The sequence below is a fragment of the Musca domestica genome, unplaced genomic scaffold (genome assembly GCF_030504385.1).
Source record: "Musca domestica strain aabys unplaced genomic scaffold, Musca_domestica.polishedcontigs.V.1.1 3, whole genome shotgun sequence".
In the NCBI taxonomy this organism is placed as follows: domain Eukaryota; kingdom Metazoa; phylum Arthropoda; class Insecta; order Diptera; family Muscidae; genus Musca; species Musca domestica.
In genome coordinates, this window is record NW_026712299.1 from 16,912,348 (window position 1) to 16,933,046 (window position 20,699).

The 20,699-nt window shown below is 36.8% G+C and overlaps 1 protein-coding gene across 4 annotated transcripts in view; it reads right to left on the bottom strand.

Annotated features, from left to right (window-relative positions):
* LOC101895957 (protein eyes shut) overlaps window positions 1-20,699 on the bottom strand; it is a 345,750-nt gene that overhangs the window by 142,588 nt on the left and 182,463 nt on the right. The gene's annotated exons all lie outside the window — the stretch shown is intronic.

Consider the following 20,699-nt stretch of genomic DNA (forward strand, 5'->3'; position numbering starts at 1 on the left):
GAGCAATATTCTCCGTCATTGTGTTGAGTTTTATTTTAATGACAATAATTGTTTTCTCGGAGAGGGTTATGATGTTGACACACACACACGGGGAGCTTAACAGCCAGCCAGCCAGCCATCCAGCCAGACAAAAAGATAATGGTGCCAGAAACAAAAGGAAAGACATTTTCTGGAAAATTGTCTTCATAAAATATTAAAATGCCTGAAATGAGATTTGCTGTACGCTGTTATCCAACGATGCGGATCCATGGCGTGATGTGGGTTTTGTTTCGACACCCCATTTAATCGCACCCCCCCTCAAAAGAAAAAGGTGTGAAGATTTTGTATTGTTTCTTTTTTGGTTGGTTGTTTGTTTTTATTTCGAAAGCAATTGAAACGTGACCTTTTGTAATTAAATTCAATTTAATAATTTACAACAATTGAAGGTATGGCAAATCGTGCTTTTTATTTTTGTCCGGGCAATAAAAAGAGATTGTGTTTTTTCGGAAATTAGATTACGAGTTATTAAAGATAGCTAAGCGGAAGGATTTGTTCTCGATTTTTTTTTTCTGGAAACGTCAAAAAGTGAAAACAAAATAGATTGAAGTGAGTGACATTTTTGCCTACACAAATCAGTATATAATTTTTTGAGATTTGTTCTGGTGGTCATAAATCTCATTGCAGGCGAACCGATATCACAACAACAGAGCAGCAGCAACTCCTCACAATCTTTTCTCTAAGATGAGCACATGAGATGTTTTTGTGATAACAAAATTTGTGGTAGACAAGTTCCCATTACTGAATCTCGTGGTGGAGCTACGTATAAAATGGGCGGACGATCGCAGAGTTGTGACATTCATTAAATCAGTTACTAAAATTAACCTTGGACATCCTTTCTTAAAGTACTTATCCACGTCTCCAAGCCCTGAATCCTTGAATACTCGTAGTATACCTGGAGATCCTGAGTGAGTTCTTATTAAGGTCTCTCTTAGAAGTATACTTGAAAATATTTGTAGATCCTGTTTCAGTACGTATTAAGATCTCTCGCAGACGTAGCGAAGCTTGAGTATGTATTAAGGACTCTTGCTATCCTTGTAGAAATTGCTTGACTACTTAAGGTCTTTCGCAGACTTAGTGTAACATATCCTTGTAGAATTGCCTGACTACTTATCAAGGTCTCTCGCAACCATAGCTTCGCATATTCTCCTAAAATAAGCTTGTGTACTTATTATTGTAGAAATTGATTGAGTACTTATATAGGTTTTTCGCAGACGTAGCTATGCATATCCTTGTAAAATTGGTTGAGTAATTTTTGCAGGAACCCTTGGACCGCGGTGAGCTGCTCTAGCTTGAAGGGAAACCCTGTCGCTACGAGTGGGTCAGTCTTTATATTGATTCTGTTATACGAAGATAATTACTTAGAAGCCATAGAAATCTCTTTAAACAGACTATCATTAAGTTCACAGGTTTTGGCTCATTGTTCCGCAGGAGCTTCAATCGTTATTCCACAGGAGTCTTTGGCTACGTCCCATAGGAGCTGAACGAGTTCCGATCCATCTACGAAGATCTAAACAGAGAGTGCCGAACATACCCATAGTGAGCTACCGAACCCGAATGAGTTCCAATCCATCTTAGAAGGCCTGGACAGCTGCTCCTGAACACACCTACCGTGAGCTGTCGAACCTGAACAACCTAAGATGAACCAGAACAAGCTAAGAATTGCCATCCCCGATAGATTATACCACGAGGTCCCAAGAAGTGTTTTAGAAGGCCTGGATAGCAACATCCCAAACATCTACATCGTAAACCCTGATTATCTTTAAAACTTTGACAAGCGACAACCATAAAAAAGATTTCCCGATTAGCTTCAAATCATCAACCCGAACATATTTATGGTGTGTTACTGAAGCCGAGGGAGTTATGATCCATCTTAGAAGGCCTGAACAAATTCGAACCCGAAAAACTTAAGGCGTCCCGGATATCATCGACCGAGTATCTCTACAGTGTACTGCCGTACCCGAATGATTATACCACAAGTCCCCAGCCCGTTTCGGAAGACCTGAGCAACAACATCCAAAACACCTACATCGTAAATCCTACATCGTAAATCCAGATTATCAACCACTCGTAAATCCTACAACCATTCATTGAAGTTCCCAATTTCCTTCAAATCATCAACAATCCGAACGCCAACGTCACTCCGATCCCAACCGTCACAATTCCTGGTTATGTTCAACTCGTCAACAACCAACGGCCATAAGTTCCCGATTAACTTCAAAATGTTAACATCCTGAACGCCAGCGTAATTCCTAAAAAAACATCGTAATGCCTGATCTCCCGCATCAATCTGTTCGTTTGGATTCTGGCGATCATTCACAAGTTGCCGATTACCTTCAAATCGTTACCACCCCGAATGCCAGCGTCACGCCGAACACAAACACTCCAATTCCTAATTCTCCTCACATGTCAACATCCAAGCACTCCAAGTACCCAATCACCTTCGAATCGTCGGCTAATTACATTTCACATCAATCATTGCAGTACCAATCGTGTACAATCCGACAGCGCTACTATATCATAGTTCCTGATTAACCACGAGTCGTCCACCCTTTTGCCTACGAGACATCGTAAACATCCAATTTCCGATCATTAAGTGAAGAACTGTACATCAAATTCCCGAGCCCCTCCGAAGTCCATTCGCCATCATTTATTCTATATTCTTCTTATCGTATTCGAACACGAGTAGATTTTACTTTTGTACTTAAATCAATCTAATTACACCCCCAGAAACGAACGAAACGAAATTGAAAATGCGTAATGATACAGACTTGTCAATGATTTAATTATGTGGTCTAACAATTTTAAACTTGTTGTGGATTCAAGATTTGAGGAAAATTACATTTCGATTGGAGATATTTTAAAACTTGGTCTTCAAGAGAAGTGGGTCTATATTTCAAATCCCCGCTCTGACCCACTGATATAGTTGGGATTTATTCTACCCTGAACTTGGTGTGGATTCTAGCTTTGTGGAAAATTACATTTCGATGGGATATATTTTGAGACTTGGATCCCAAGACAAGTGTGGCTATATTCCAGATCGATGATCCGTCCCATTCATGTATTTTGACTTTTTTTCTACACTGAACAATATTTTTTTCGTTCATGGCCCTGTGTGAATACAAGGAAATGTTTCCCTGACAATTTATCTAATTATTCTCGAATAGCCTTCATGTTGCGTATGATTAACATTTCCGCTGCGTTGTTATGTATACGCCTTACCTTCAAAACATATTTGTTTGGCTTGTAAGTTCTGGTGCATTGAATGCAATTTTCCAACAATCTAAATATAATCGAAGGACAAGTCTAATCTTATTTGTCATCATCAGAGGGGAGGTATGGTGGTGGTGGTGGTGGTGGGTGGCATTCTATTCAAAGCCATATAACGCCTTTGGTCAACATAATCTGATTAACGCACACACATACACACGCCCACTCAGGTGGGTAGATACTTTTGGCCACTGGTAGTAGGGCAAAGCAAAGCAACATTGAAAAATTAAAAATGCAAAGCCAACAATAGATCGATGACATTTCAAAGAATTGTGTCATAGGTAATTTATTCGAACATAAAACGGGCTTGGTAAAATACATAAGAAATAAATTAGCTAATTAGGGGACATCTTTATGTTGTTCTTAGAAATATCTATATATATAGATTTGAAGTTGGTAATTGGTATGGAGAAATTGATTGACGGGAACAATTTCGATAGGGAGAGGTGGGTCTTCGAAAAACTAGAGTGATACATGGAGAAGAGATAAAATGTATATTAAACACAAAAGACTGCCACGAAGAGTTCTCTTCACTCATGGAATACATCATTTTTAGCATAATTTTTTAAATATGATCAAGACCCTCAAAATTAATGACAGCAGGGGTGTTTCTCCGAAATGTATCGGGAAAAAGTGTTTTAAAGCCAAAGAAACCATGCTAAAGCAAAATCGATTGACACTTGGTACTTGATACTTGAAATTGGAGTTATCCTTACAAGGGGACTATTCCGAAAAGTGGACGAATATGACCATGACCCAATTTTCTGTACCAATGATTCTGGATATAATACAAAGACCTCTATAAAATTTCAATGCTCTGTCCCCAATATTGAGAAATATATCCCAAAGGGACCCCTAACTTTGTAGGTGTTCAAAACTATACAGGGTGAGATAAAAAACTGCAAAAAAGTCAAACGCCATAATTTTTACTTTTTTTTTAATTTTATTGAATGAAAGCAAAAAATGTCGGAAATAGCATCCAATTTTAGAATAAATTTAGATTTGTTCGAATTGGTCACCTTTGGCACGAATTATGGCCTTCAAACGGCCAATGAAAACGTCACACGCTGCCCGAATGTTGCTCTGCGGTATTTTGGCCCATTCCCGGCGAAGCGCTTGCTTGAGGTGATCGACACTTTGGTATTTTTTAATGCCAATCTTGCTTTCCAAAATACTCCAGAAACAATAGTCCAACGGATTCGTATGTGGAGATTTTGGTGGCCATTGTGCGCTGGAAATGATGCGGGGAACATTTTGTAACCATTCTTGGGTGGCGCGTGCTGAGTGCGATGGTGCTGAGTCCTGTTGAAATGTCCAAAGTCTGCGACCAAAATTTTTGAGTGCCCAAGGCTTTAATACACCCTCCAGAATATATTCGCTATAATATTCGGCATTTATTCTGATGCCACGGTCGATTAATACGAGCGCTGAGCGACCATCGGCTGTTATGGCGGCCCACACCATCACTATGGCCGGCGCTTGAGTTCTGGTGGCCAACCGAAGGTGCACATTTGCAGCTGACCTCTATAAGTAAACACTATCATTTTGTTTGTTTACAAACTGCTGGACAACGAATGTTTTCTCATCGGAGAAAACCAAATTCGGCAGTTCACAATTTCGGTTCTTTAGCTTTTTTGAGTCTATTTTCTTTCTGTTGCGGTGTAAGTTCGTGCACTTTTTGAAATTTCAATGGCTTTCTCCCCAGCTCATTTTTCAATATTTGCCGAATGGAATCTTGCGATATGTTAAGCTCACGATCCATTTTTCGGCCACTGCAACGGGGGTTTCGATCAAGTCGTTTCTTTACTTTTCAAACCATTTCTGCTGATGTTGCTGTTTTCTTCCGTCTCCTTCATTGACGTCGGGCTACCCTATCAGTATCACGGTAACGAGCGATGGTACGAGACACTAAAGATTTCCAGCCAAATATAAGGAAATCAGACTATTAGGCTTGAATTCCATCACGAATAACTTTTTTTCTAGAAAATTCTCACCACAATGCTACGCTTGTAAACAATATAATGAGTTACCACTGGAATAATTTTAACAGCTGTCGCACGAGTGGTTTAGAAATGACAGCAGTCGGAATTTGGTTGCAGTTTATTCATCTTACCCTGTATTTGGATCTAGTGCGAATATGGGACTCAGCGGCCTACTTTTCCTGGTTCCTCGACCACAAAGGGTTAATATTTTGGAAAATTAAAACTTTTATGAATTTCTGGATTCGATGTGGAAATGGCACCATTTGAGGATACAGTTCCCACCATATGAGGAAACTTCTAACCTCTATAAATTTATAGCAATCATTTAAGTCAACTTTTAAACCATCATTTTTTTTTTGTGTTTCATCCATATGTTATATAAATGGCATTTATGTTTTTTTTTTACCCTTGTTGTTGTTGTTGTTATTTTTTATTGCACTTAACAAAATGTTATTTTTAGCTTTCAACCAATTTTCCCAATTGCAATTTTTTTATGGTAAATTAATTAAAATGGACACATTTGTGTTTCGAACATGGCAGCTGGCCGACATCGTTTGCTTGACTTGGCTTCGAATTCAAATGAAATTTAAAAAAAAAAAAGGAAAAAAAATGTCATGTTAGGCCATTGATGAAAATTGACACTAAAAATCACTCTCATGACAAGTGGTTGATTTCAATTTAATTCAATTTTCACCATTTCATATGAAATAAATGGAAATAAAAATACATCAATGATGTGTCTTTAAACAATGGTTTTAAATTGGAAACTGGAGAAAAAAATTTTAATTTATTTGAGAAAAAAAAAATGATAGAAATATTTATTAAAATTTTGCCCAAGGGGAATTTTATGTTAACTGTCAGAGGGTAATGCATTTGAAGATGGAATTTCATTTCATTAACAGAAACAAGGAGAATGTCCTAATTTTGTCATTTGAGACTTTCCATGACCTAGTCAACGACGGTAGAGGGAGGGAGCCAGAAATTTACAAGTAGTTTCGTTCAAAACACCTCTTATAAATTTTTGATTTACAAATATGGGTTTAATAAAGTCCTTCATATAAACTGCTATCCTTCAAAGGCCAAGTAGGCGGACTTTCATCCTTAGAAGGTACGAATACATAAACAAAAGATTTCAGGCAAATATGTTCTCAGTTGAAATCTTCCAAAAACTCCTCTGTGTGAGGAGATTTCAGGCAAATATGTTCTCAGTTGAAATCTCCCAAAAACTCCTTTGTGTGAGAATGAACTCCAGAAAATAAGACTTTGTGTAAAATACTTCTGAGAAACCTTAACTGTAGAATACACCGAAACGGCTTTTGGTATATAAAACTTCCAGAAGGGTTCTGTGAATACAAGACTTTATTAATAGAGAAAACATTCAAAAGAACCGATAGAATGAGGACTTTTGGGCATGATATTTTGATGGTATAAAGAGGAAAGTTGTAGAAGACTTCTTTGCGTAGAAGATCCCCAAAATGTCCAGCAATAGGAAGACCACAAGATGAGTTCGTTTATGAGAGAGATACAAAAAAACAAAACGTTATGTACATTGAGAGCCTTTATGAAGATTTCAGTATGTAGAATATATTACACTAGGGAAAACATTTTCAAAAAAAAAAAAAAAAAAAAAAAAAAAACTCCTCCTTCTTATGTTCCAATTCTGGTTTGTGTGGATTAGGAAGAAAATCGTTTCCTGTTTTTGATGCGTTTTTTCACACTTAAACCACTGTGAGTTTGATATTTGTTAGTACTAGACACTTTCAACGAAAAAAAAAAACCGTTGTTAAAAATAGAAGTAACGCACGTTTAAAGTTGAAAATTCTAGAAACGCCGACTTTTCTCTATATTTACGGTTATAAAATCAATTTTCTGAGTAACCCAGAAAAACCGTCATCTGTGGGCTCCAACAAACGAGAATTGGAACATTAGAGCAAGTGTGGAATTTTTGCTGTCGCACAGTGTTAATATAGAGGGCTTGCAAAACGGTCTTCCATGTGAATCTTCTGCCGGGCAATCTAATGATTTTTTTCTACTAGTGCTTATTTTGTGACTGGAAACACATAGCTCATGTTTAGTTTAAAAGATAACCCTGAGCGACATAAAAATAATAACGAAGAAAATTCAGCAGATTATGAAAGTAGAACTTAAAAAGAAAAGACACGAGTATCGGCGTTCTGAAAGTTAACATCGGAAATGAACCAAAATGGAGAAGGAACTTCCACCCTCTTCCTCACTTTTCGGAATTTTCGGATTAAGATTGCTCGGAATCCGTGCATTTGTTTCTTCTGTAATATACAAGGTGCAACCAACTTCAGACTGCTGTCATTTCTAAGCCACTCGTCCGACAGCTATTAGAATTATTCCAGTGACAGCTCCTTATATTGTTTACAAGCATACAAAAGCATTTTTGTGAGAATTTTTCAGAAAAACAGTTATTCGTTATGGAATTCAAGCGTGATAGTGTGGTTTCTTTATATATTTGGCTGGAAAACCACACGTGCCTATCGTTAGAGCACTCCAGCATTTTAATGCGAATAAATCTTTTGTGTCTTGTACCACCGCTCGTTACCGTGACTGGCCCGACGTGAAGGAAGTAAACGTAAGAAAATAGCAACAACAGCAGATATGGTTTGAAAAGTAAAGAAGCGACTTGATCGAAACCCGCGTCGCAGTGGCCGAAAAATGGCTCGTGAGCTGAATATATCTCAATATTCCATTCGACAAATATTGAAAAATTAGCTCGGGGTAAAGCCATTGAAATTCCAAAAAGTGCAAGAGCTTACACCGCAATAGAAAGAAAATAGACTCAAAAGAGTTAAAGAGTTGCTTCGCTTGGCCGAAGTTGTGAATTGTCAAATTTGGTTTTCTTCGATGAGAAAACATTCCTTGTCCAGCAGTTTGTAAACAAACAAATCAATCGTGTTTACTTGCCAAAGAGGTCAGCTGAAAATGAGCACCTTCGGTTGGCCACCAGAACTCAAGCGCCTGCCATGGCGATGGTATGGGCCGCCATAATGGTCGCTCTCCACTCGTATTAATCGACCGTGACATCAGAATAAATGCCGAATATTATCGCGAAAATATTCTGGAGGGTATATTGAAGCCTTAGGCACGCAAACATTTTGGCCGCAGACCTTGGGCATTCCAACAGGACTCGGCACCATCGCAGTCAGCACGTACCACCCAAGAATGTTTAAAAATGAGGTTCCTCGCTTCATTTGTGGCGCACAAGGGCCACCAAAATCTCCGAATACCAATCCGTTGGACTATTGTGTCTGGAGTATTTTGGAAAGTATGGTTGGCTCGAAAAAATACCAAAGTGTCGATCCCCTCAAACAAGCGCTTTGCCGGAAATGGGCAAAAAAATACTGCGGAGCAACATTCGTCAGCGTGTGACGGTTTCATAGGTCGTTTGAAGGCCACAATTCGTGCCAAAGGTCACCAATTCGTACAAATCTAAATTTATTCTAAAATTTGATGCTATTTCCGATATTTTTTGTTTTCATTCAATAAAATTTAAAAAAATGTAAAAATTATGGCGTTTGACTTTGTTGCAGTTTTTTTTATCTTATCCTGTATATATGAATTCCGGGTGTTTAGGTAAGTTTTAGACTTTTTTAACCATATTTTCCGAAAATGGCTAAAAAACCCAAAAACCTCTTTGTTGAGTCGCTTAAGTGTTCAATTTTTTAACCAAATCAATAATCGTATTTAATCTGAAATGTTGTCAAAGACACTAAATATATGAAATGCACGGATTTCGAGGAAGCTTAGTCCGATAATTTTCAAAACTGTGGAAGAGGGTGGAACTTGTCCCCTCCATTTTTGTTACATTTCATTGCAAACTTTCAAAAAGCCGATACACATATCATATTTTTTATCTCAACTCTCATAATCTGCTGGATTTTCCCCGTAAATTATTTTTTCTGTTGCAGAGTGTAGTTTAACCCTGAATCGTCTTTAAAACGAATAGCACTTAAAAATCATTGGATTTTCATATCAAAAGCCGAACTGAATTGTCAATTTTGGTTTAAAAATCAGCCGTAAGTATTGCAAAAGCTACCAATGGTCTCGTGGTATCATTGGACCGCACTTCTGAAATTTTTCATATTCGGAACCGCCCAATTTGCCTCCTATATATTTTGACTATTTTTTGTGGGACTATGTAAAAGTTAAAGTCTATACAGACGAGCCCGCTGCAATTGACGTATTGAAAGACAATATTGAAGAATATATTCGTGAGATACCCGCCCGCCGAAATTTTGGTATACCAAAATTGGACTTAGCGGATGAACCATTGGAGGTGCAATTGCGATCAACATTTGCATTATATGGAACGTTCTATTAATTCAAAAATAAAGTTTTCTCCTTTTTTGGACAATGTTTCTTTTAAAAAAATTGCACTCCTGTTAAAAAAATCACCACCCAAAACCCCCAGAACCATATTGTAGGCTACAGGTATAAAAATATATTTATTGTCCTTTTTTTGTATGTAAGACACATTTTGTTATATTATTTCATCTGATACTTTTACCCTTTTTCATGAATTCAATAATGCAGTTGTGACCAAAACCTTTCTCCTTTCAACCCCCTTTCTTGGAACGTAAATCCCATTTTATCCCCCAAATGTAACAATCCTGAATCATGAACTTCTACCCCAATGTTACATTTATTTCTGGCCAAAAGAAGAAAAAATGTATTGAAAGTTTACCCCATCCTGTCCAGCATCCATTAAATGGATCAATACAGTCATTCCTTCATCCCAGGTCACCACTCATATTCATATTCAGATAACAGGGAGTCTGATGTCTGCGAAAGTATTAAATAATAAATGAATAACGATACACCGGCATGAATACAAGAAAAACCCAATGGTTCAAATGAATGAATTGCATTTTTTGTTTGACCGAAGTCTTTCCCTCGACCAGTGTCGGCTTTATTGCTGGCAACGGTGTCCAATGAAGATGGAAAATTGATAGGGTTTTTGTTGTTACTGCTTTGGTGTGGGGGTTGGAGTTCAGTGTTATTCGTATTATGGTAAATGTTGTTGGGAGCAACTACTACGATGAGTTGTCCTCTATTTTTTTATCTCTGTATGTGTATTTTTTATATATTTTGTTTTAAAATTACATGGAGCTGCAGAAGTATCGAGGAGTCATATTGAACCCTCTTGAAATGTATGTCCATAGTTTATTATTACCATTCAGGTTACTAACGGTAATGGTGTGTTATAACTTTACACCTCATCATGGGATGCGGAGTTTGTTTTCCTGTTACATTTGTTGTTTTAGCGCAGGAAGGCAGGTGAAAAAATGCACGCTACTAATATAGTAGACTAGAGACTATTTTCGAATAAGTTTTGAACGAAAAAATTTACAAAACATTAAAAATATTGGTTTTAGAGTCGAACGCTATTGCTTATTTGTGGCATTTTAAACCATCACACTATAACCCATTATACCTTAATGTGGGTTTTTTAACGTTGAAGTCATAAAACCTGGAGGCTCATATTGGTATAACGTTGGTCCGTCTTTGTAAGTGTTTCGCAAGTATGACAGATAAAAATATTGAAAATTGTGACCCCTAGTGAGAGAGGACCAGAAGACCGTAGACCGATATATATTTCATCTTCACAACAGATATTGTGTTAGCAAAAATGTTTGTATGTGTGAAATTTGAAGAGAGTTGGGTGCTTATATCGCTTTCTTTGAGCGTTTCGTTTTTCAAAATCTTTAAACGTATGTGTGGGACATACCAGAAGAAATGGTCTGATCTCTACCATCTTTATAGCAGATTTTGTGTTGATGGAAATATTGAGATGTACCAAGTCTGAATGAAATCGGATATAAATTGCGCGATTTATGAGCTTCATGGATACTCAAAATTTTGACTCTTTGTGGCGGAGATACCAGAAGGAGTGGACCGATATATCTCATCTTCACAGCAGATGCTAGTAGAAATTATGGTATGTGTAATATATGAAGAAAACCGGATGCATATTTCAGATTTTATAATTGTTTTGGTTATTCAAAACTTTGACCCTTTGTGGGGGAGGTACCAGAAGAAATGGTCCGATCTCTACAATCGTTATAATAGATCTTGTGTTGATAGAAATATTGAGGTGTGCCAAGTCTCAATGGAATATGAGGTTCATGGGTTTCAATTTCAAATCAAATCAAAATGTTGACCCTTTGTGGGGGAGGTGCCTGAGTGGGGAGGTGGGGGGTATGGGAAGAGTGTACCGGTATATTCCATCCTCCATCCACCAGACCTTGGGTCAATAAAAATATTGTGTTGTATGTAATTTGAAGACAATCGCTCTCTTACATTACATTTTATAAGAGTTACAATTATTCAAAATATTGACCTTCTTTGGGGGAGGTATGGACCAGTATTGTCCATTTTCGCACCTGACCTAGGACTGATCTTCGAGAGTTATCGAGCGAATCCGCCAGCCAGACAGACAGATGGGCGGACATTTCGAGATCGACTCTAAATGTCCTGAAACAGATTTGTTCCAAAGAAACCTAGGTTCTAAACCGTTATTTCGATGAAGAACATTTTGGCCGCATCAAATTATATATACCCTCTCTAGCCATATGACTGAGGGTGTAAGTATGGTCATAATATTTCGATGAACCAAGTTTGGACCAAATCGGATTTTCTTTTCGTGCGTACCAGCCAGACGGACATCACTGGATCGACTCCAAATGTCCTGAAACGGATTTGGTCCAAAGAGACCTAGGCTCTAAAACAGTTCTATGAGACACGTTTTGGCCGTATCAAATGGTATCTACCCCCTCTAGTCTTATGGCTGAGGGTATAAATATTACGATTTGCACAAAATCGGATTATAAAAGGTAAATTATTTTCAAAGAAAATTTTGACTTTTTGTGGGGTAGGGGGCCGATATTGCCCATCTCCGAAATCGATCAACGTTTTGTAATAATATTACTATGTACCATGCTTGTACCAAATCGAATACTCCCTTTGTGAGTTATCGTGCGCACCAACCAGCCAGATAGACAGATAGAGGGACGGACACTTTAAATGTCCTCAAACGGATTTGGTCTAAAGAGACTTAGACCCTAACCGTTATTTCGATGAGACACGTAATATATACATATCATATAAAAAGTATGAACTATTATTGTTACACGCAAGTCAAGCTCTTGCATTTTAGGCAAAAAAATTTGGATATTATCTTACGGTAGCGGTCACCCTTCACAGTTTCGTCACAATTCGCAGCATCTTTGAAGAAGTACAGTCCAATGCCACTGGCAAATATACCGCATTGAACTTTGACTTTTTGGTTATATTGGTAGAATTTGCTGCTTCTGGCTGATTTTCCATACGAAATCGGCAATTCTCCTAACTTTTAAGGAATGAAATAGACAAAATACAGTTCGATGTCTGTTTTTGCAGTTGCATGGGACAATATTTAGCTGGGGAAATGAAATTCATATTTTATATGAAAATATTCATTTTTAATGCTGCAACATAAAATTCTAAATCGATTTAATTATGTTAGTCACTCTCTCTCTCTCTCTCTCTGTTGAAATCACGATACAGCCCACATTACATGAAGTAGAGCTTCGAATTTTAGCACAATAGCTGTATTGTTTCAAGAATGATTGGTATTGAAAGCGGTATACCGGCCACGTGTATAGTCCCCACGTTTTCGTATAGTCCCCTTCGGATATTCCATATTTGACGATTTAAACCACATTTTCTCACGGATTTGTCTAAAATTCGGTATATCGATTCATAATTGATATCACAACATTGTCCACGGTTTACCTATAATAGTACCTCTCTATATTCGGTATTTAAATAATTTTTGTGACATTGTTTAATGGAATTATTTTAAAGATGGTATTTACTGTATATGATAGAAAATTATCTCAACAGGCCCACAGCCTTCATATCACAGTACCTGACGATATTCGGTATTGTGATGATTTATGTCACACTTATCGATGCATTGTTTCTAATTTGGTATTAAGAACTCGCTTTCTATGACAGAAAATTACCTATGAAGCTCAACGTCTTCGTATATCACCCATACAATGTTACCTGCCGATATTCGGTATTCTTCAGATGTTAATCTCATTGTTCAATGGAATTATCTCAAAATTTGTAGTTAATATTTGAAATATCTTCTCTGGCCGATAATTGTCTATACGGGTCACGTTTTCGTATAGACCCCATATAATTATACCACCTGATATTCGGTATTATTATTATTATTATTATTATTATTATTATTATTATTATTATTATTATTATTATTATTATTATTATTTTAGAAGCATTTTTATACCCTACAACACTGTTGGGGGTATTATAAGTTTGATTGGGACATAGGAAAGTATATATGGATCTTCCTATCTCGCCGAGCTGAGTCGATCTTGCTATGTATGTCCGTCCGTCCGTCCGTCCGTCTGTCCATGTTAATTTGTAATCACTCTGCAGGTCGCAATTATGGCCCGATCTTCACGAAATTTAGAATGGAAGTGGGGTTAAGGTCAGAGTAGAACCCTATTTCTTTTGGAGATAATCGCATAATATTTAGGGGTTAAAATGGACCAAAATCTGAAAAAATCCTGATTTTGCAGCTCCTCTACAGGTCGCAAAAATCAAAGCGGAAGTTAGCATGGGGCTAGAGCTTAGGGCTGGGTAGAAGCCTTCCAATTTTGATGGTCATCGGGTAATATTTAGTGGGTGAAATAGGCCACAACATTTGTGTTAAATAAAAATCAAATTTTCCATTAAACCGCGAATATTTTTAATCCCGGCGAAATCACAAATAGACGAACAGGTCAATTCTGACCATTACGTGGATGCCGATAGTAAATATATCGGATATATATATAGCGAAATATATACAATGTATTCATACAATGGAAGGGGATGTTAGCTAGAATGCTTATATCTCAAGAATGGCTGGACCGATTTTGACAAATTTTGCAATTCAGAATGCCCTCTTGATATAAAAGTATAAAATAAATAAAATTGACTTATAATATTTTCTAATATTTTTTCACCTTACAACACAGGCTGGGGTTATTATATAAGGATTGCAAATATCGTCCGATCCTCACGAAAATTTTCACAAGGGTAGGGTTGGGCTCAGAAGGGCTAGTCCTATTGTTTTCAAAGATGTCCGCATTAGGGGTTGAAATGGACCAACAACTAAAAATGTTCCTGATTTTGCAGCCGTTATAAAGGTCACAAATAGAAACCAAAGGACAAGAAATCTCGCATAAAGTTAGAGTTTAGGACAGCGGGTACAATGGACCACTAATTTTGTGTGAAAAAATACTAGCATACTTACAGGCGATATCCGAAATACACAAAAGGCGAACTTCTACCTTTTTTGTGCTGATTTCGTTGAAGAATATGACCAAATATCGTAGACAAGCAAATTATATAGATGAGTCTAAATTTGGAGATACAGAGGGGCTTCTTGCTTTTGGAGATGATTGCAAAATATTTAGGGGTTCAAATTAACCAAAAACAGAAATGTTTCTCCGATCACACAATTGAAGCCAATCGACACGCCTGTGAAGAGAGTGAGGGACCATTGGATTATATTTAGCTGTAAACAACTAACAGCTCGACGGAGTGCATAAATATTGGACAAATTTCCCTAGTCAAAATTCTAATTTCAAAAGCGAAATCTTCCAATATGGATTTGGACACAAGGGGGCTTCTAACATATTGTAGTGTTGTAGGGTATAGCATAGTCGGCTCCGCACGACTATAGCCTTTGCTTACTTGTTTCAACATAATTTTTTTAAATTTTTTAAGCTCCTTTCAAATAGTGCAGGGCTTTTGCCCGTCCGAACTTACGTCCTCTTTTTAATTGTTATTACTTAGAAGATTTTTCTTATGCTGAAGGGTAGACAAACTTCGATTCCATTGCACATGATACCGTTTCTCTTAGTTCTTCCTGGAATATTTTCTATTTCAATGAAAATATTTTTTATTTTCGTTTTATTTTTCATCGATTGCATAAATGGCAAAACCTCTTTTCAATAGAAATGAAAAGAAAAACAAAATATAAAATGCAAATGGCTATTATCAGAAAAAAAGGAATATTACCGGGACTCAGCTCAGTGTACTTGTATGTATAAGAAAAAAATATTTCCAAAGAATAAAAACCAAAACTTTTCCAAGAATTGAAACACCAGGAAAAAGCAAAAGGGTTCTGCTGTGATTTCAATATTAAATTAAAGGGGAAAATAAATTCCTGGAGAAAATCACTAGCACCACAAGGAATGAATAAATGTTCCATAAAATTGCTTATCTACGTTACAATCTATTAAGCACTCCAACCAAGCAATAACAAATTCTCTCTTCCCTCCACATTTTACACGCATAAAATCATATGAAAATGTGGTCAAGTGGTGGTTAGCCATCGACTGCATCGTTATGCCGGAAATGAATGAGCCAATAAACATGGAAAGAATTGAAAGCAGGAAGAACAGGGAAAAATGTGAAATTGATTTTTTTTTGCCCTCGAGGGGGTGTGTGGAGAAGTCTAGTTGGCTGGATTAAGCATTTCTATGATTTTCCCGCAACCTTGTTGTGTGGGCTTGCGGGTGTGGGATACCTGCAATGTTACATTTAAGTGGATTTTGTTTTTCTCCACTTCCCAGTTTCTTTGTTTTGCAATGACGAAATATTAGGGGGATTTTCAAATTCGTCTTTCTTTTGTTTTCCAATTATTTTGACCACTAGTATTTAGTGGTTATTGGTAAGAAAGATTGAAGAAAGATTGAATTTATTTTTAATGTTCTGTCCCTTTTGAAAGATATTTGTACTGATTTTCATCCTTGTCTGCAAAAACGCAAGAAATTAGACATCTGAAAAGTCTCAGAAAGAAAAAATGGGAGTTTTTAGAGTCATTTTCTTAGTTTTTTTTAAGTTTTTGTTCTGTGGTGTTAATTATCGTTGATTTCTTCAAATGACACTTTGCGAAAAAATCGCATGTTTCCAATAATTACAGGTAAATTCCAGCAGGCTATGAAAGTAGAGCGAAAAATAGAAGGCACGTGCATTGGTATATTGAAAGAACTCAAGCGCCGGACATGGTGATGGTGTGGGACCTCACAGCCGATGGTCTTGGCATCAGAATAAATGCCGAATATTATCGCGAAAATATTTGTTTTAATTCAAAAATTAAAATTTAAAAAAAAAAGTAAAAATTATGGCGTTTGACTTTTTTTTATCTCGTCCTGTACAACTGTCGCAAAACCGATTGATATACTTTTTAACTTGTTTTAAAGCTTACTTGGAAAACTAACCTAAGGGGAGGGGACAAGTTGCCCTCTCTTCAACACTTTTGAAAAATTTCGGACTAAGATTACTCGAAATCAGTGCACTTTATGTATATAATGTCTTTTTTGATCGAAGGTGTTAATCCTGAACCGAACCAAATATTAAAATTTTTTTTTTTTTTTATATTTTCGACCCTTTTTGACAATGAAAACCAAGTTATTTCTAAGTTATATTTGAAGACTTTCGAATGCAAGTGCAAATTTTAAGTACTTTACGAAATAGAAGCCAAACAAAATTTGTATGTTTTTCTAAACCAAATAAATTCAGTCAAAATGGATTCGATTTTCATCGTCGACTATGGTCTAGTGGACTTTTAAGCTCAGTACAGGAATCCGCCCCGGCCTAATGACTATACTAGACAAGCAGTTATTAAATTTCATTGTTCAACTTATTAAAGTTATTGGTGAAAATTTTCCCTCACGAAAACCCGAATACATTAATCATATCGAACTTCATTATGAGTGAATGTGAAAAATATCTCCCACCCCGCGCTATCCACTCTCATATGTATAACCTTACATCCCTGTGTCGAAATATGAAATTTATGGCCTTTTCTAAATACTTTTCAATTAATTTTCTGCAAATTCTTCGGCATTTTTCCGACAAGGCAACGCCTAAACATGGAGAATTGTTTCCCAAAAAAAAAAAAAAAAATATTCTTTAGAAATTGAATGTCAGCCATCATATTTGTGAGATCCTTTGTTTGTACATATTCCGAAAACATATTTGCTGTATCATCAAACTCTTTCAATGAAAAGGGGGAAGTACAATGGTTGGAGAGATAGGTAGGTTGCAAGGTAGGCAACCATAAATGTAGAAGTTTTGTTTTATTGAAAGCTTTTATGAATTTTTCGGCGCAAAAGTCATTTGTTACATGGCATTTCTTTTACGGAATTCTTTTGTAAGTCATTTATAATTGATTTTAGTCTTCAGAGAAACTCATTGTTTGGTTTTGAGCGGTAAACGGAACTATGGTTTTCTTTTTGTTTCGTAGAAAGTAAGGTAAGTGCGGAATCATTAATCATATCAATAAATTTTATTGTCATCGCTGGTAGGTGTGTGTGTGTGTATGTGCAAGGGGAGGTAGGGAAAGTAGAGAATGGGTGGTATGCTTTCTTTGAAGCAGTATTTTCTGAAGGCCATTGGTGATATATTTCGCAGGAAAATTCTATGTCGATGTCGGTAAAGAAAAGATTTCAAATGAAAAATTATTTGTAAAGGATTTCTTAAGATACTCGCGGTAGCTGCCTATTACGGATGAAATTTTGGAAACACGTACAGTGAAGGCACAAATAGCCCAAAATGGTTTATGCAGAAAAAAATATTATACCTGCTTTCAGGAACAAAATGCTGTCAAAATGGGTATTTGGCACAACGACTGCAAAGGTCTTCTATTAACAAACGAGCACCAATGGTTCTTCTATTTAAAGAAGACCTGTAAAAACCTTCTGTGTACAGATGACCTCCAGAAGGCTTCCATAAATTGAAAGCTTCCCATAAAAGACATCCAGAAGGTCTTCTACATATAGAAAACATCCAAAAAGCCTTCTTCGTCTAGAAGACTTCAATAAGGTGCATACATTAAAGAATGTTTTCTGCTTATAGAAGTCCTCCATAATGTCTTCTGCTTATTGAAGGCCTCCAGAAGAACTCCTTCTGTGGACAAACGATCTGTAGGGGGTCTTTTATCTGAAGAAGACATACATAAAATCTTCTGTGTAGGCTTCCTATAAACGGAATTTCTTTTATGAAGTCCTTTGGAAGTTCCTTTTTATATGAAGGACCTCAAGAAGCCTGTTTGTGTATCGAATACATCCAGAAGGTCTTCTACGTATAAATAACTTCCAAAAGGACTTCTTCGTCTAGAAAACTTTTCTAAGGTCTTCTCCATTCAGAAGACTTCCAATGGAACTTCTACCCATAGAATACCTCCAGAGTCCGCTGAGTAGATAAGACTTAAAGAGAGTCTTCTACTTTTAGAAAACCTCTAGTTGGTCTTCTGCATATGAAGATCTCCAGAAATTCTTCTTTATTTTTTTAAATGGTAGTGAAATAGCTGATTGACTGAGAAACAACGGCCAGGGGAAAAAGCTGAAACTAGGTTCTTCACATTTTGGACGAGGGTAAGGCGTGGCTGGGTTCTTGAAAATCCGTACTAAAAGTACTGAAATGTACCTAAAAATTGAATAATAGAATGAGAGACTCTGATGGAGTGCAGAACAAATGTACCAACGGGTTTTTGGAACGTAAAAGTTTAAGGTTATGAAAAGTTCTTAAATTGAACTAAGCTTCCAAAACTTGAAGTTTGTTATGAAAATCAAGGTTAGAACTAATAAATGCACTAAATGGTACTACATTTGATAATGGGGGAAGGGATAAAGCTTAAATTTGGGAAGCGATAAAGCTGGAATTAAAGCTTGAAATTTTGTATTAAGTTCACTGTTCATTTGTAGACTGTACATATGGAGATTGTTCCGGAAATGTGTAGTATATTTTTACGAAAAGTACTAAATGATACTCAATTGAATAGTTGGTGAAGGGATAGAGCTGGAATCCCGAAATTTGATTTTAGGTCATCTAGAATTGAAATATGGTCTTGTTTTGGAAAAGTACTAAATAGCACTAAATTTGGTAAGGGGTGAAGAAATGGATCTGGAAATCCTGAAATTGGATGTGGATGTCAGTGTTGTTGTCTGTGGTTGAGGGAAGAAGGCGGTCTTGGATAAGCGTACTATAAATAGTACTCAATTTGGTAATAAGGGTAAATACAGAGTAGAAATTCTGAAATTTAATATCTGGAGGTGGTTATGGAAATGTCTACTAGAATTGTTCGAAAAGTATTAGCTGGTAGTAAATTGGGTATTGGGTGAAAGGATAGAGCTGAAATCCCGAAATTAGATTTTGAGGTCTTTGTTAGCAGAGTACATCTCCGGAAGGCGTTCCAAATGTGTAAGAACTCCAGTTAGTCCTTCCACTTAGTTTCATGCATCTAGAAGGCCTTCAGTCGTTTTCGTCTAAAAGATCTCAAGTTGGCCGTCTTCCTAGAAGACTTCCACTTGGTTTTACACGTTTAGAATACTTTAATTTGGTATTCTGCCTACAGAAAATATCCAGAAAGTCTTTTGAATATAGGAGACCTTCGGAGGATCTTCTTCGTAGAAAAGACGTCCGGAAGGTCAATATTTGAATTAAACGATCTTTCGGAAGGAAGAGATGAATAGAAGGCTATTAACCAAAGATCTCTCATAAGTACTATATGTACAGAAGACATATACAAATGTTCTATGACGAGGGAACTTCCGGTATGTCTCCTATGAATAAAAGTCCGTATTCTACTTCTAGACGACCGTTATACGGTCTGCTGCTTCTAGAGGACCGACCGTCAGACGTCCTTGTCCTTATACAAGGTCACAAAAGGTCTTCTATGTATGTCCGTATTCTACTTCTAGACGTCCGTTATATGGTCTGCTGCTTCTAGGGGACCGACCGTCAGACGTCCTTTAGCGGTTCCTCTGCGTAGTGAATGCCTGTAAAGAGTCTTCTAAGGACTTCTGAGGATGGAGGAGACCTTCAGAAGACCTTTATCATATGGAAGAAGGTCTTTTCCATCAGATCTTCTACCTATAGAAGATATCTGGCAGACCTTCTAGTTTTAGATAGATACGGATGTTCAGGAGGTTTTCTAAGGATAATAAACTTTCAGAAGGTCTTCTAGGCTTATAATTTTTATAAAAGGCCTTTTACTTGTAGTGGACCTTCTAAAAGGTCCTCTACTTAAAGTAGAGCTTCAGATGTTGTTCTTTATGTAAAAAAAGTTTTATTTGTATAGAATGCCGTTGGAGAGACTTCTACGCATATGAGCAATCCAGAAGGATATCTTAAGCAGAATACATTTAAGAAACGTGGAAATCCTTTTTCATAAAAAAATAAAGTCTTTTCTTGTAGCAGGTGTTCGGCACTTGTTTTCCTGGCATGTTGACGGATTTATATAGCAGTAATAAAAATATACGCACATATTTTTGTCAGCTGCCAATGGCTCAAATATTCACATCAATGTGTGAACGA